This window comes from Elephas maximus, chromosome 2 (genome assembly GCF_024166365.1).
Source record: "Elephas maximus indicus isolate mEleMax1 chromosome 2, mEleMax1 primary haplotype, whole genome shotgun sequence".
Taxonomy (NCBI): Eukaryota; Metazoa; Chordata; class Mammalia; order Proboscidea; family Elephantidae; genus Elephas; species Elephas maximus.
In genome coordinates, this window is record NC_064820.1 from 158050258 (window position 1) to 158066954 (window position 16697).

General features: G+C 38.6%; 1 protein-coding gene across 1 annotated transcript in view; it reads left to right on the forward strand.

The window, feature by feature from the left end:
- Positions 1 to 16697, forward strand: part of KCTD16 (potassium channel tetramerization domain containing 16) — a 335686-nt gene that overhangs the window by 102373 nt on the left and 216616 nt on the right. The gene's annotated exons all lie outside the window — the stretch shown is intronic.

The window sequence follows — 16697 nt, forward strand, 5'->3', positions numbered from 1 at the left end:
TGCTTTGGCTATTAAACAAGGTCCTCACCTACCTACATCAGGGACCTAAGGACTGGTAACTCCACTCCGGTCACCCAGCCACCTGCGACAGGGTCCAAAGATAACTGGTACCTCCCAGTCTTTACAACCAAAAACTTTGGGTGCCCACAGTCCCTCTGCAGAACCCACCCACCAGCACACTATAGGGAAAAGAGATGCATTTTCCTCAGAGACACTTGGGGTTGGTTCTCAGCCCCGTGCCTTGTCTGGAGCGTGACCCCCTAGCTGCAAACAGATACTGGTATATACACCAATCACCCCTGCCCCTCTAAGACTCTAGGACAGAGCCTGTACCACACACTTGATGATCAGCTACCTGGAAACCTGAGCTGAATTCATAAACGAAAACTGAATGAACTCCTAGACTGATATGCTTGATAACATCTATAGCCAGCTGGGGACAGGACACCAGAGCTCCAAAGGTGAAAATAATCAAGCTAGCTCACTCAAGTATACCAAAACAAAACAAAACAAAGCAAGCAGCTACGACACAGTAAGCAAGCATAAACTAATAGAATAACTTATAGATGGCTCAGAGACAACAGTCAATATCAGGTCACATAAAGAAACAGACCATGATCACCTCAGCAGGCTCTCAAAACAAAGAGTCCAGGGATCTTCTAGATGAAAGTGCATTCCTGGAATTGCCAGATGCAGAATGCAAAAGTTTAATGTAAAGAACCCTTCAATACATCAGGAAGGAAATGAGGCAATACACAGAACAAGCCAAGGAACACACAGATAAAGCAACTGAAGAAATTAGAAAGATTATTCAGGAACATAATGAAAAGTTTAATAAGCTGGAAAAATCCATAGACAGACAGCAATCAGAAATTCAGAAGATTAACAATAAAATTACAGAATTAGATAACACAATAGAAAGTCAGAGGAGCAGAATTGAGCAAGTAGAAGCTAGAATTTCTGAACTTGAAGATAAATCACTTGGTACTAATATATGTGAAGAAAAATCAGATAAAAGAATTAAAAAAAAATGAAGAAGCCTTAAGAATCATGTGGGAATCTATCAAGAGAAATAATCTACGAGTGATTAGAGTACCAGAACAGCAAAGGATAACAGAAAATACGGAGAAAATTGTTGAAGACTTGTTGGCAGAAAACTTCCCTGATGTTGTGAAAGATGAGAAGATATCTATCCAAGATGCTCTTCGAACTCCACATAAGGTAGATGTTAAAAGAAAGTCGCCAAGACATATTATAATCAAACTTGCCAAAACAAAGATAAAGAGAGATTTATAAGAGCAGCTAGGGATAAACGAAAAGTCAGCTACAAAGGAGAGCCAATAAGAATAAGCTCAGACTTCTCGGCAGAAACCATGCAGGCAAGATGACAATGTGACGACATATTTATAACATTGAAGGAAAAAAATTGCCTGCCAAGAATCATATATCCAGCAAAACTGTCTCTTAAATATGAAGGTGAATTAAGGCATTTCCAGATAAACACAAGTTGAGGGAGTTTGTAAAAACCAAGCCAAAACTATGAGAAATACTAAAGGGAGTTCTTTGGTTAGGAAATCAATAATATCAGGTATCAGCCCAAGACTAGAACACTGGGCAGAGCAACCAGAAGTCAACCCAGACAGGGAACTCCAAAAAAACAAAGCAAGATCATTAAAAAAATAAAGCCCAACACAGGGTAACAGCGATGTTATTATACAAAAGAAGACAACATTAAAATAATAAAGAGAGACTAAGACATGTAATCATACACCTCCCATATGGAGAGGAAGATATGGCGATACAAAGAAATAAAAGTTTTAAATTTAGAAAAATAGGGGTAAATAATAAGGTAACCACAAAGGAGACAAACTATCCTACTCATCAAAATAAAATAAAATAAAATACAAGGCAAAAATACAGACTCAGCAGAAACAAAATCAACAGCAACAACTATGAGGAAAGGACAATATGTAAAGAAAATCTGCTCAGCACATAAAATCAAGTAGTAAAAAGAAACTGTCAACACGCAAAAAAAGACATCAAAATGATAGCACTGAATTTATACCCAACTATAATTACCCTGAAAGTAAATGAACTAAATGCACCAATAAAGAGACAGAGAATGGCAGAATGGGTTAAAAAACAAGATCTGTCTATATGCTGCCTACAAGAGTCACACCTTAGACTTAGAGACACAAGCAAACTAAAACTCAAAGGATGGAAAAAATATATATCAAGTAAACAACAATAAAAAAAGAGCAGGAGTGGCAATATTAATTTCTGAGAAAATATACTTTAAAGTTAAATCCATTAGAACGGATAAGGAAGGACACTATATAATGATTAAAGAGACAATACATCAAGAAGATATAACCATATTAAGTATTTATGCACCCAATGACAGGGCTGCAAGATACATACAACAAACTCTATCAGCATTGAAAAGTGAGATAGACAGCTCCACAATAATAGTAGGAGACTTTAACACACCACTTTCGGTGAAGGACAGGACATCCAGAAAGAAGTTCAATAAAGACACGGAAGATCTAAATGCCACAATCAACCAATCTGACCTCATAGACACATACAGAACACTCCACCCAACAGCAACCAAGTATATTTTCTTTTCTAGTGCACATGGAACATTCTCTAGAATAGACCACATGTTAGGTCATAAAGCAAGCCTTAGCAGAATCCAAAACATTGAAATATTACAAAGCATCTTCCCTGACCATAAGGCCATAAAAGTGGAAATCAATAACAGAAGAAGCAGGGAAAAGAAATCAAACACTTGGAAACTGAACAATACCCTGTTCAAAAAACATTGGATTATAGAAGACATTAAGGATGGAATAAAGAAATTCAGAGAATCCAATGAGAATGAAAACACTTCGTATCAGAACCTTTGGGACACAGCAAAAGCTGTGCTCAAAATCCAATTTAGATAAATAAATGCACACATCCAAAAAGAAGAAAGGACTAAAATCAAAGAATTATCCCTACAACTTGAACAAATAGAAAGAGAGCAACAAAAGAAACCCACAGGCACCAGAAGAAAACAAATAATAAAAATTAGAGCTGAACTAAGTGAAACAGAAAACAGAAAAACAATTGAAAGAATTAACAAGACCAAAAGCTGGTTTTCTGAAAAAATCAACAAAATTGACAAACCACTGGCCAAACTGACAAAAGAAAAACAGGAGAGGAAGCAAATAACCTGAATAAGAAATGAGAAGGGCGATATTACAACAGACCCAGCTGAAATCAAAAGAATCATATCAGATTACTATGAAAAACTATACTCAAATTTGAAAACCTAGAAGAAATGGATGAATTCCTAGAAACACACTACCTACCTAAACTAACACAAACAGAGGTAGAACAGCTAAATAGACCCACAACAAAAGAAGAGATTGAAAAGGTAATCAAAAAACTCCCAACAAAAAAAAAAGCCCTGGTCCAGACGGCTTCACTGCAGAGTTCTACCAAACTTTCAGAGAAGAGTTAACACCACTACTACTAAAGGTATTTCAGAGCATAGAAAAGGACGGAATAGTACCAAACTCATTCTATGAAGCCACCACATCCCTGATACCAAAACCAGGTAAAGACATCACAAGAAAAGAAAATTATGGACCTATATCCCTCATGAATGTAGATGCAAAAATCCTCGACAAAATTCTAGCCAATAGAATTCAACAACATATCAAAAAAATAATTCACCATGACCAAGTGGGATTCATACCAGCTATGCAGGGATGGTTCAACATTAGAAAAACAATTAATGCGATCTACCACATAAATAAAACAAAAGACAAGAATCACATGATTTTATCAATTGATGCAGAAAAGGCATCTGACAAAGTTCAACACTCATTCATGTTAAAAACTCTCAGTAAAATAGGAATAGAAGGAAAATTCCTCAACACAATAAAGGGCATTTATACAAAGCCAAGAGCCGACATCACTCTAAATGGAGAGAGCCTGAAAACATTCCCATTGAGATTGGGAACTAGACAAGGATGCCCTTTATCACCACTATTATTCGACATTGTGCTGGAAGTCCTAGCCAGAGCAATTAGGCTAGATAAAGAAATAAAGAACATCCAGATTGGTAAGAAAGAACTAAAAGTATCTCTATTTGCAGATGACATGATCCTATACACAGAAAACCCTAAGGAATCCTCCAGAAAACTACTAATAGAAGAGTTCAGCAGAGTATCGGGATACAAGATAAACATACAAAAATCAGTTGGATTCCTCTACACCAACAAAAAGAACATCTAAGAGGAAATCACCAAATCAATACCATTTACAGTAGCCCCCAAGAAGATAAAATACTTAGGAATAAATCTTACCAGAGATGTAAAAGGTATATACAAAGAAAACTACAATACACTTTTGCAAGAAACCAAAATAGACTTACATAAGTGGAAGAACATACCTTGCTCATGGATAGGAAGACTTAACATTATAAAAATGTCTATTCTACCAAAAGCGATCTATACCTTTAATGCAATTCTGATCCAAACCCCAATGACATTCTTTAATGAGATGGAGAAAAAAATCACCTACTTCATATGGAAGCAAAAGAGTCCCCGGATAAGGCATTACTCAAAAAAGAAGAAGAAATTGGGAGGCCTTACTTTACTTGATTTTAGAATCCATTTTACTGCCATAGTAGTCAAAACAGCCTGGGACTTGTACAACAACAGATACATAGACCAATGGAACAAAATTGAAAATCCAGACATAAATCCATCCACATATGAGCAGTTGATATTTGACAAAGGCTGCAAAACTGTTAAATGGGGAGAAGACAGTCTTTTTAACAAAGGGTGCTGGCATAACTGGACATCCATCTGCAAAAAAAAAAATGAAACAAGACCCATACCTCACTCCATGCACAAAAATGAGCTCAAAATGAATCAAAGACCTAAACATAAAATCTAGAATGACAAAGATCATGAAAGAAAAAATAGGGACAACTTTCAGAGCCCTAATACATGGCATAAACAGTACACAAAACATTATAAAGAATGTAGAAGAAAAACTAGATAACTGGGAGCTCCTAAAAATAAAAAACCTATGCTTATCCAAAGACTTCACCAAAAGAGTAAAAAGACCACCTACAGACTGGGAAAAAGTTTTTAGCTATGACATTTCTGATCAGGACCTGATCTCTAAAATCTACATGATACTGCAAAAACTCAACTGCAAAAAGACAAATTACCCAATTAAAAAATGGGCAAAAGATATGAATAGACACTTCACTAAAGAAGACATTCATGTAGGTAACCTGAGGAAATGTTCACGATCATTAGGCATTAGAGAAATGCAGATCAATACTGTAATGAGATTTCATCTCACTCCAACAACAACAACAAAAAAGGCTGGCATTAATCCAAAAAACACAAAATAATAACTGTTGGAGAGTCTGTGGAGATACTGGAACACTTATACACTGCTGGTGGGAATGTAAAATGGTACAACCGCTTTGGAAATCGATTTGGCACTTCCTTAAAAAGCTAGAAATAGAACTACCATACAATCCAGCAATCCCACTCCTTGGAATATATCCTAGAGAAATAAGAACCTTTACAAAAACAGATATATGCACACCCATGTTTACTGCAGCACTGTTTACAATAGCAAAAAGATGGAAGCACCTAAGGTGTCCATCAACGGATGAATGGATAAATAAATTATGGTATATCCACGTCATGGAATACTACGCATCGCTAAAGAACAGTGAGGAATCTGTGGAACATTTCATAACATGGAGGAACCTGGAAGGCATTGTGCTGAGTGGAATTAGTCAGTTGCAAAAGGACAAATATTGTATAAGACCACTATTATAAGAACTTGAGAAATAGTTTAAACTGAGAAGAAAACATTCCTTTGTGGTTATGACGGGGGGAGGAAGAGAGGGTGGAAGAGGGTTATTTACTGATTAGATAGTAGAAAAGAACTACTTTAGGAAGGGAAGGGCAACACTTAATACAGGGGAGGTCAGCACAACTGGACTAAAGCAAAAGCAAAAGTTTCCTGAATAAACTGAATGCTTCGAAGGTTAGCAAATCAGGGGCAGGGGTTTGGGGACTATGGCTTCAGGGGATATCTACATCGATTGGCAAAATAAAATCTATTAAGAAAACATTCTGCATCCCACTTTGAAGTGTGGCATCTGGGGTCTTAAACACTAGCAAGCAGCCATCTAAGATGCATCAATTGGTCTTAGCCCACCTGGATCAAAGGAGACTGAAGAACACCAAGGACAGGAGGTGATTATGAGCCCAAGAGACAGAAAGGGCCACATGAACCAGAGACTATATCATCCTAAGACCAGATGAACTAGATGGTGCCCGGCTACAACCGATGACTGCCCTGACAGGGAACTCAACAGAGAACCCCCTGAAGGAACAGGAGAGCAGTGGGATGCAGACCCCAAATTCTCATAAGACCAGACTTAATGGTCTGACTGAGACTAGAAGGACCCCCGTGGTCATGGCCCCCAGACCTTCTGCTGGCCCAGGGCAGGAACCATTCCCAAAGCCAAGTCTTCAGGCATGGATTGGTCTGGACAATGGGTTGGAGAGGGATGCTGGTGAGGAGTGAGCTTCTTGGATCAGGTGGACACTTGAGACTATGTTGGCATCTCCTGCCTGGAGGGGAGATGAGAGGGTGGAGAGGGTTAGAAGGCGGCGAAATGGACACGAAAAGAGAGAGTGGAGGGAAAGAGCTGGCTGTCTCATTAGGGGAAGAGTAATTGGGAGTGTTTAGCAAGGTATATATGGGTTTTTGTGTGAGAGACTGACTTGATTTGTAAACTTTCACTTAAAGCACAATAAAAATTATTTAAAAAAAAAATTCAAGCCTCGAATTGCAATAGTGAAGGATTCTATGGGGATAATATTAAATGATGCAGGAAGCATCAAAAGAAGATGGAAGGAATACAAAGAGTCATTATACCAAAAAGAATTCGTCGATCAAGCATTTCAAGAGGTGGCATATGATTAGGAACTGACGGTACTGAAGGAAGGAGTCCACGCTGCTCTGAAGGTATTGGTGAAAAACAAGGCTCCAGTAATTGAGGGAATATAAATTGAGATGTTTGAACAGATGCAGTGCTGGAGGTGCTCACTCATCTATGCCAAGAAATATGGAAAACAGCTTTTTGGTCAACTGACTGGAAGAGATCCATTTTTATGCCTAGTCCTAAGAACAGTGATCCAACCAAATGTGGAAATTACAGAACAATATCATTAATGTCACACATAAGCAAAATTTTACTGAAGATCATTTAAAAATGGCTGCAGCAGTATATTGACGGGGAGTTGCCAGAAATTAAGGCCCGTTTCAGAAGAGAACATGGAACCAGGGATATCATTGCTAATGTCAGATGGATCCTGGCTGAAAGCAGAGAATACCAGAAGGATGATTTCCTGTGTTTTATTGACTGTGCCAAGGCATTAGACTGTGTGGATCATGACAAATGATGGATAACATTGCCAAGAATGGGAATTCCAGAACACTTAATTGTGCTCATGAGGAACCTGTACATAGATCAAGAGGCAGTTGTTTGGACAGAACAAGGGGATACTGATTGGTTTAAATTCAGGAAAGGTGTGTGGCAGGGTTGTATTCTTTCACCATACCTATTCAATCTGCATCCCAAGCAAATAATCCAAGAAGCTGGACTATATGAAGAAGAATGGGGCATCAGGATTGGAGGAAGACTCATTAACAACCTGTGTTATGCAGATGACACAACTTGCTTCCTGAAAGTGAAGAGGACTTGAAGCACTTACTAATGAAGATCAAAGACCACACCCTTCAGTATGAATTGCACCTTAACATAAAGAAAACAAAAATCTTCACAACTGGACCAATGGGCAACATCATGATAAAGTTGTCAAGGATTTCATTTTACTTGGATCCACAATCAATAGCCATGTAAGAAGCAGTCAAGAAATCAAAAAAGGCTTTGCATTGGGTAAATCTGCTGCAAAAAAAAAAAAAAAAAAAAAAGGACCTCTTTAAAGTGTTGAAGAGCAAAGATGTTACCTTGAAGACTAAGGTGCGCCTGACCCAAGCCATGGTATTTTCACTCATATCATATGCATGTGAAAGCTGGACAATGAATAAGGAAGACTGAAGAAGAATTGATGCCTTTAAATTTTGGTGTTGGCAAAGAATATTGAATATACCATGAACTGCCAAAAGAACAAACAAATCTGTCTTAGAAGAAGTACAGCCAGGATGCTCCTTAGAGGCAAGGATGGTGAGACTGCATCTTACATACTTTGGACACATTGCCAGGAGGGATCAGTCTCTGGAGAAGGACATCATGCTTGGCAGAGTACAGGGTCAGCGGAAAAGAGGAAGACCCTCAACGAGGTGGATTGACACAGTGGCTGCAACAATGAGCTCAAGAATAACAACGATTGTAAGAATGGGTCAGGACCAGGCAGTGTTTAGTTCTGTTGTGCATCAAGTCGCTATGAGTCAGAACCAATTTGACGGCACCTAAGAACAACAACAATAACATATATATATGTGATATTTTTATTTTTTTGGTCCCTGTCACACTGATGTTGCCTAGACAATGGATCACTAAAACTTCGGCAAAAACCTTCATCCTCTATCATCCCTTTTGTTTAGGTCCTTTTTAAAGGACCGAGTCTAGCAGCAAGACCATTTTGCTACTCTCCTTAAGGATCCACCTCCTGCTTTGCTGGCAGCCTTGCTGTATTGAAATAACACCTTATGACCTACATAAAAGTAGTTTGACAAAACTTTGGGGTGGAAGATATCCCACTGATCTTAAATACACTTGATTTTCTCTTTCTCACAGTGGTTTTACTTTCCTTCTGCCTATGGGTGTTACTGAGCATGCAGGCTTGACTCCCTCCTTGTCTTCAGAACTTTAGGCTCTATTTTCATGTTGCAAATATAAATGCGCAGTCCATGTGGATTTCATTTTTCTTTTGTCACCTGCTTAACTGTTCTAGGTGCCTGCTAGGTTCGATGGGAAAATTAGTTACATCCACTATTAATTTTTTCACTTTATTTTTCATGTATTATCTGAAAGAAAATGCTCAGATAGTCACTTAACTGCAGAAATGAATCAGCTAGTGCCCTCTACTTTAGGGACAATACTGCTAATTATGCCTTTGAGGGTTATTGCAATCCATGAAACTAGAGGCTTGGTAGAAAATCCAGGTCTCTTCATGTCAGACACATTTTATTAATTTTTTTTTTAATGTGAATATTTCTTCACTTATTCATTTCACTGTTTTAGGGCAAGTAGATTTCGAACAGCAGTCCTTGGGTGGAAGAAATGGTGAAGCGCTTGGTTACTAACTGAACGACTGGTGGTTAGAACCCACTCAGAGGTGCCTTGGAAGAAGGCCTGATGATCTTCCGAAAGATCACAGCCATTGAAAACTTCAAGTAGTTAACTCTGAAACACATGGGGTTGTGGGGTGGCCATACCATGAATAGGAATCTACTCAATGGCAACTGGTATGTTTGTTCGTTTTTTTAAGATCTTGAACAGGGAGTGTGTACCTGAGTTAGTCTACTTTGGCACCTCTGCTGGCTTCCTTTGAAGGCTAAGGCTCTGTACTCTGCATCTAAGTGTTGGTTTATTGGAAAGCAGCAGGCATGTGAGGGCAGGGCAAATGGCTTCTATACGCTTCTGATAGGAGAGCAAAGTAAAAGGAGAATCCTATTTTCTGGATATGGTTTAGTGAGAAGACTGCCTGGAAAAAAAGCCTGAGTCCATTTTTCTTGCGTCAGTTAAAAAACCAGTGATACCACAGTACAGGAAACAGAAGATGTAGAAGGTATGGGGATGAGAGGGTACCAGACAAAGAGGGGAGTTTTGAGATTTTTATCTATCCAGCACTGTGCCTGCTTGAAAGTACTTTTTCACAGGAGGAATTGGAGTTCTTTCTACATGTCGAAGTGAAAAAGATTGGTTTTACTTTATTTTGAGTTCATGTGAAGTTGATAAAAATAATAGCAAAAAATTTGTATGCTAAGCATTTCATATAAATAATATCATGTAATCCTCATACAAGCCTCTGGCGTTGGCACTATTATTACCACTTGTCTTAGCATTCTGGGGCTGCCATAACAAAATACCACAGAGTGGGTGGCTTTAAAGAACAGAACTTTGTTTTCTCATACTTCTGGAGAGCAGAAGTCTGAATTCAGCATGTCGGCAGGAACATGTTCTCTCTCTGCCTGCTCTAGAGAAAGTCCCTTCCTTGTCTCCTCCAGCTTCTGGTAAGCCCAGGAGTTTCTTGGTATTCCTTGGCTTCCAGATCTGTCTTTATGTAGCACCTGTCTTCCCCCTGTGTATAACTCCATTTCTGTGTCTGTCCTTCCTTTTTATCATAAGGCACCACTCCGAAAAGATTAGGGTTAGGACCCACCTTACTCCAGTATAGAAGCTTGGTGTGCAACATGGTTAGCAATTGGCTGCTAACTGAAAGATTGGCCATTTGAACCCAGCCATCAACTCCACAGGAGAAAAACTTGGCAATCTCCTGTAAAGATTATGGCCTAAAAAACCCTCTGGAGCAGTTATACTCTGTCACATGGTATCACTATGAGTTGAAATCAACTTGATGGCACACAACAACAACACACATACTCCAGTATGATTTAACTGCTAATACCATCAAAGAAAGACCCTATTCTCCAAACAAGGTCACATTCGCAGGTACAGGGCTTAGGACTTCAACATATCTACTCTGGGGACACAATTCAGTTCATGTTGTTGTCAGGTGCTGTCAAGTCAGTTCCAACTCATAGTGACCCTAAGCAGAAGAGAATGAAACACTTCCCTGACCTGTGCCATCCTCATAATTGTTGCTATGTTTGAGCCCATTGTTGCAGGCATTGTGTCATTCCATCTCAGTGAGGGTCTTCCTCTTTTTTGCTGGCCCTCTACTTTACCAAGCATGATGTCCTTCTTCAGGGACTGGTCCCTCCTGGTAACTTGTTCAAAGTAAAGTGAGACGAAGTCTCACTGTCCTCGCTTCTAAGGAGCATTCTGGCTTTACGTCTTCCAAGACAGATTTATTCCTTCTTCAAACAGTTCATGGTATATTCAATATTCTTTGCCAACACCATAATTCAAATGCATCAATTCTACTTTGGTCTTCCTTATTCGTTTTCCAGCTTTCACATGCATATGAGGAGATTGAAAACACCATGACTTGGGTCAGGTGCACCTTAATCCTCAAAGAAAAATCTTTGCTTTTTCGTACTTTAAAGAGGGCTTTTGCAGCAGATTTTCCCAATGCAATGCGTTGTTTGATTTCTTGACTGCTGCTTCCTCGGGGGTTGATTGTGGATCCAAGTAAAAGGAAATCCTTGACAACCTCAATCTTTTCTCCATTTATCATGATGTTGCTTATTGGTCCAGGTGTGAGGATTTTTGTTTTCTTTATGTTGAGGTGTAATCCATACTGAAGGCTGTGGTCTCTGATCTTCCTCAGTAAGTGCTTCAAGTCCTCTTCACTTGCAGCAACCAAGACTGTCATCTGCATATTGTAGGTTGTTAATGAGCCTACCTCCAATCCTGATGCCAAGCTCTTCATATAGTCCAGTTTCTCAGATAATTTGCTCAGCATACAGATTGAATAATATGGTAAAAGGATACATCCCTGATGCACACCTTTCCTGATTTTAAACCATATAATATCCCCTTGTTCTGTTTGAATGACTGCCACTCGGTCTATGTACACCTTCTACATGAGCAATTAAGTGTTCTGGAGTTCCCATTTTTTGCAATGTTATCCATAATTTGTTATGATCCACACAGTTGAATGCATTAGACTATGCGCAGGCATTCAGTTCAATCCATAGCACTACTATTATTCTCATTTTGTTGATCGAGTAATTGAGGTTTAGAGAGTTTATTTAGCTTGTTTAAAGTTACACAGCTTGTTCGCAGCTTGGACTCCCTAACTGTGCTGGTAGGACATCTTTATGGATAGTGACATTTATCAAGCCTCCAATCAAATATGAATATCCTCATTTCCACCAATTCATTTTCTAGAACCAAAACATTCCCATTTCAATGTGTTACCTGATTCACTAGAATCCTTCACTGAAAAATAAAGAATGTCCCATTTTGTTTTCAACCTTACAAATACTTAGAAGTGCTTAAGCTTTTCATTTTTTTTACAGCTACATCATTTGGCTTAACATTGTGGATAATGTACACATGCTGGGGATTAGGATAATAGAAAAGAAGAGAAGAGGATTTGGGCAGAGGAAATTAAATGGGAAAGAAAGGTACTTACAACTGAGCACAATACAATATGATACAACAATTAGAATATCATTTTTAACAACAAAAAATAAGTTCAAAATGACATGTATTCATCTGTATCTCCAGAAAAATTAGAAACCTATAATGCTGGTACTGCCAGCACAAAATTAAGTTTTATTGTACATGGAGAAATGAAGTGATTGCAGCCCAGAAAAACTGGTCAGTAATCACTCATGGCTGGCTATCTTAGAAATCAATACAGATTGTTTCGTGATCAATATAACTGTAGTGCTCCTGAGCCAGTCAAGCCTAGTGACTGCTGTTGAGTCTAATGGAACCACCCAGACACATGAATTGAGCACATGTTTCAGTTTTTGGCCTCACAAATGGAAGAGCATTAAACAAAGATATGGACTTATTTGGAAAGTGTGGGCATGTAATTCTCTTGGTTTCCTGCTATACCTAGTTACTGCTTTGCCAAAATATATTTAGATATTTTATATCTGGTATCACAAAACATTTCTGCTTCACTGCACCCCTCTTCAAATTTTCACTCTGTAGCTCTTCTTCCAAATTCTTGAAGCCTTCCAAGAATGCTACTGCTACTTTTGATTACCTGCTTCTTAGAATTTACCCGTAATACTATTTAATTTGACACAAATTGTTTTGTACTATTTCACTGAGCTGATATAGCAGGAAGCACCTTGTGGGATCCATAAGCCATTTAGCAATTTATCTTATTATATGCAGATAGTATGTAAGTTATTATTAATGTCATGCATTCAATCATGCAGTGAATATTTATTGATCATCTACTTCATGGCACACATCATTGTAATTGCAGAGGATATGAAATGAAGATGATACATTCCAGCTAGTGAGGACCTGGTTCTCTGGTGCAGGATACAACCGTCTAAGGTCATAATTCGTATACAGTATGGCTGGGTGAGGCAGGGAAATTCTCCCATAGGATTTCACACTGTCTGTTAGACACTCTACAACGCTAAGCAGGAGTTTGCTAGGATAAGGGGAGAAAAGGATGCCAGTCAGAGTGTCTAGCAGGTACAGAGTAAGGACAAGACACACTTAGGAAATGGTGGGGAGTTTGGCGTGACTTCAGTACCTGGTGAGTAGAGTCAGAGGAGATGGACAAGGAAGATAAGATGTCTAAGATTGTGACAGACCTTAAATGCAATGCTAGAGGAGTTTGACTTTTTTTGGAAGACAGTTGGAAGGATTTTAGACAGAGAAATGACTGGATTAGAAGCCCCAAGGAGATGGAACTAGAAGGAAGTAGACCAGAGGTAGGGAGAACAATTGTAGATATTTAAGTAGGTAAGAAGATAGAAGATGAATTCTTAAGCTATATACGTATGTATGTTCTGATTCCTCAAAAAAACTCGAAGCTCCAGATGGAGTATTAAGCATAAGTCATGCTTTGCTTATATCCTTTTTTTCTAGCACAGTTGTATGCACATGGTAGGCTCTTAGAAAATACTTGCCTTATGAATGGATCAGGAATCCATCTCTACTTAAAACATTCACTCACACAGTGTGGGTCTTGACCCAGTGAACATGATGTCCATGTTAATGTCCATGTAAAGCTGTGTAATTTTTAACAGCATGGAAATTGTGACTTTATGGATCACCCTACCAACAAAAGTATCTTGATGCTTCCCTTGGTGACTGAGTGCTCAGCAGTTTGCCACCAAAAACACTAAGTGAAATAAGTCAGACATAAAGGGACAAATATTGCATGATCTCACTTACGTGAAATACCTCGAGTAGGCAAATGTATAGAGATCAAAGTTTATTAGTGGTTTCTAGGAATTGGAGGCAGGGAGAAAAGGAGGCTTGGTGCTTAGCAGGTGATGCCAAAATTTAGAATTGGCTGGTGGTAATGGTTGTACCACCTTATAAATGTAATAATGCCACTGAATTGTCAATGTAAGAAATGTTGAAATGGCAATTGTTTATATATATATATATATATATATATATATATATATATATATATAAAATCTTTGTAGATCTTCAATGTAGTAGCTTTTGAAGTTTTGGTTTCTTCTAGGTTTAATGGGGATGGAAATAAGAAATCTCGAAAGTACAACTATTATTTCATTATTATTGTTTTCTAATAATGATGATAGATTTCATTTATTTAATACTCTATGACAATCACTCTTCTAACTACTCTGGACATTTTCACAAAACCCTGTGAGGTGGGACTTACTACTATTCCATTTTAGAAATGAGGAAATTAAGGGACAAAGAGTAATTTAAGATAAAATAGCTAGAAGAAATAGAGCTCTAACCCTGGTTTCCTGACCTCAAAACATATTCTACAACAGTGACTATAAAAAGGGAAGGGACAGACAGATTCAGTACAACACAGTGGTCAAGGACTCCTTGAATTTAAGTGCATCATTGTGGTGATGTTGTGGATTTTGATGGACTCTAGGCAGGCCTCAGGGAGAAGAAAGAAAAAGAGTAAAAGAGAGAAAGCAGAAGGAACTAAATTTGAAAAAAAAAAAATAATAGTCTCACAGTAAGTGCTTAATAGATATTTTGAATGAAATGAAATATGAATAATAGAAACAAAGGAGAATTTTATAGCAGGGAGTAAAGAGAGCCCTCAACCGTGGCCTTGGGCTCCATCCTTGGTATAGAAAAACTGTGCATTTAGAGCACAAATATTTTTGTGGATTGTAGGTTCATTTACACCAGGCTATTTCTGCACCTGTTAACAAATACATAAATCTTCACCCACTGGTTTTTCGTTCTGGTTAGAATCAGCCTAACCAGATTCCTGTTGTTAGGTGCAGTTGAGTCATTTCCAACTCATAGCAACCCTATGGACAACAGAATGATACACTGTCTGGTCCTGCACCATCCTCACAATCATTGCTACGTTTGAACAAGAGATGAAATACCCAATGACTTAGGCTAGGTTCTCTAGAGAAGGAAAACCAGTAAAGCATACACACAGACACCCATATATATATATATTTTTTATATATACAGTTGTTGCTGTTGTTAAAAAAAAAGCTATCAATTCAGTTCTGACTCATAGTGACCCTATGTACAACAGAACAAAACACTTCCTGGTCCTGTGCTATCCCAACAATCATTGTTATACTTGAGCCTATTGTTGCAGCCACTGTGTCAATCCATTTCATTCAGGGTATTCCACTTTTTCACTGATCCTCTATTCTACCAGGCAGGTTGTCCTTCTCCAGGGACTGATCCCTCCTGATAACATGTCCAAAGTATATGAGATGTAGTCTCGCCATCCTTGCTTCTAAGGAGCATTCTGGTTGTACTTCTTCTAAGACAGATTTGTTCATTCTTTTCACAGTCCATGGTATATTCAATATTTTTTACCAACACCACAATTCAAAGGCATCAATTCTTCTTTGGTCTTCCTTATTCATCATCCAACTTTTGCTGGATATTAGGCAATTGAAAACACCATGGCCTGGGTCAGTCACGCCTTAGTCTTTTATATATAAATATATGTATATATAGAGAGATTGATATCAAGGAAATGGCTCACGAGGTTGTAGAGGCTAGAACTTCCCAAGTCTGTGGGTCACATTAGAGGCTTCTCCTGATTCACATAGCCACAGGGGCTAACGAACCCAAGATCAGGAGGTCAGAGAACAGAGCTCTTGCTCACAGGCAGTGAAGATCAACAAATCCCAAGTTCGGCAGACAGGATGGCAGGAAAGGTGCTTTCTCAAGTCCCAAGAACTGGAGGTCAGAAAACAGGAGCCAGCTTCAAGATCCAGTGGAGGAAAAACCTCTGAGCCTTGCCAGAATATCCACTTATATTCAGTGCAGACCACATGGCCAAAAAACTTCCTTTTAACTGATTGGCTATGCACAGTAGATCCCATCATGGAAGTGATTACATTATATCAAATCTCATCAGGGAAGTGATCACATCATACAACTGCCAAACTATGTTGTAACTGCCAAACCACTGAGAATTATGGCCCAGTTAAGTTCACATAAAACCTAAATCATCACAGTCCACCCCTTGTCAACTTGGCCTCTGTACACATCTCCTTAAACCATACATAATCTCTGAATAAAGACAATTATAAAATTGTACTTGCACCTGATGTGATACAATGAACATATAAAACCAAAAATGCACTAACCCTGTTTATATATTTTGTAAGTGAAGAAAACCAAAGTATTCGATGCATGCAAACAAAGCAGAAATACTCATAACAATTACTGTCCTCATTTTTGCAACTGGTCACATGGTCGCAACTAGTTTTTAGAACTACCTTCTTCTACCACCCATTCTATATTCCCTTTGCCCCCAGCAAGCACCTCTGCTGGCCGTGGCTGTTTGCCTGGTGGGGTTACCCAGCCTTCATTCTTGAAGGGT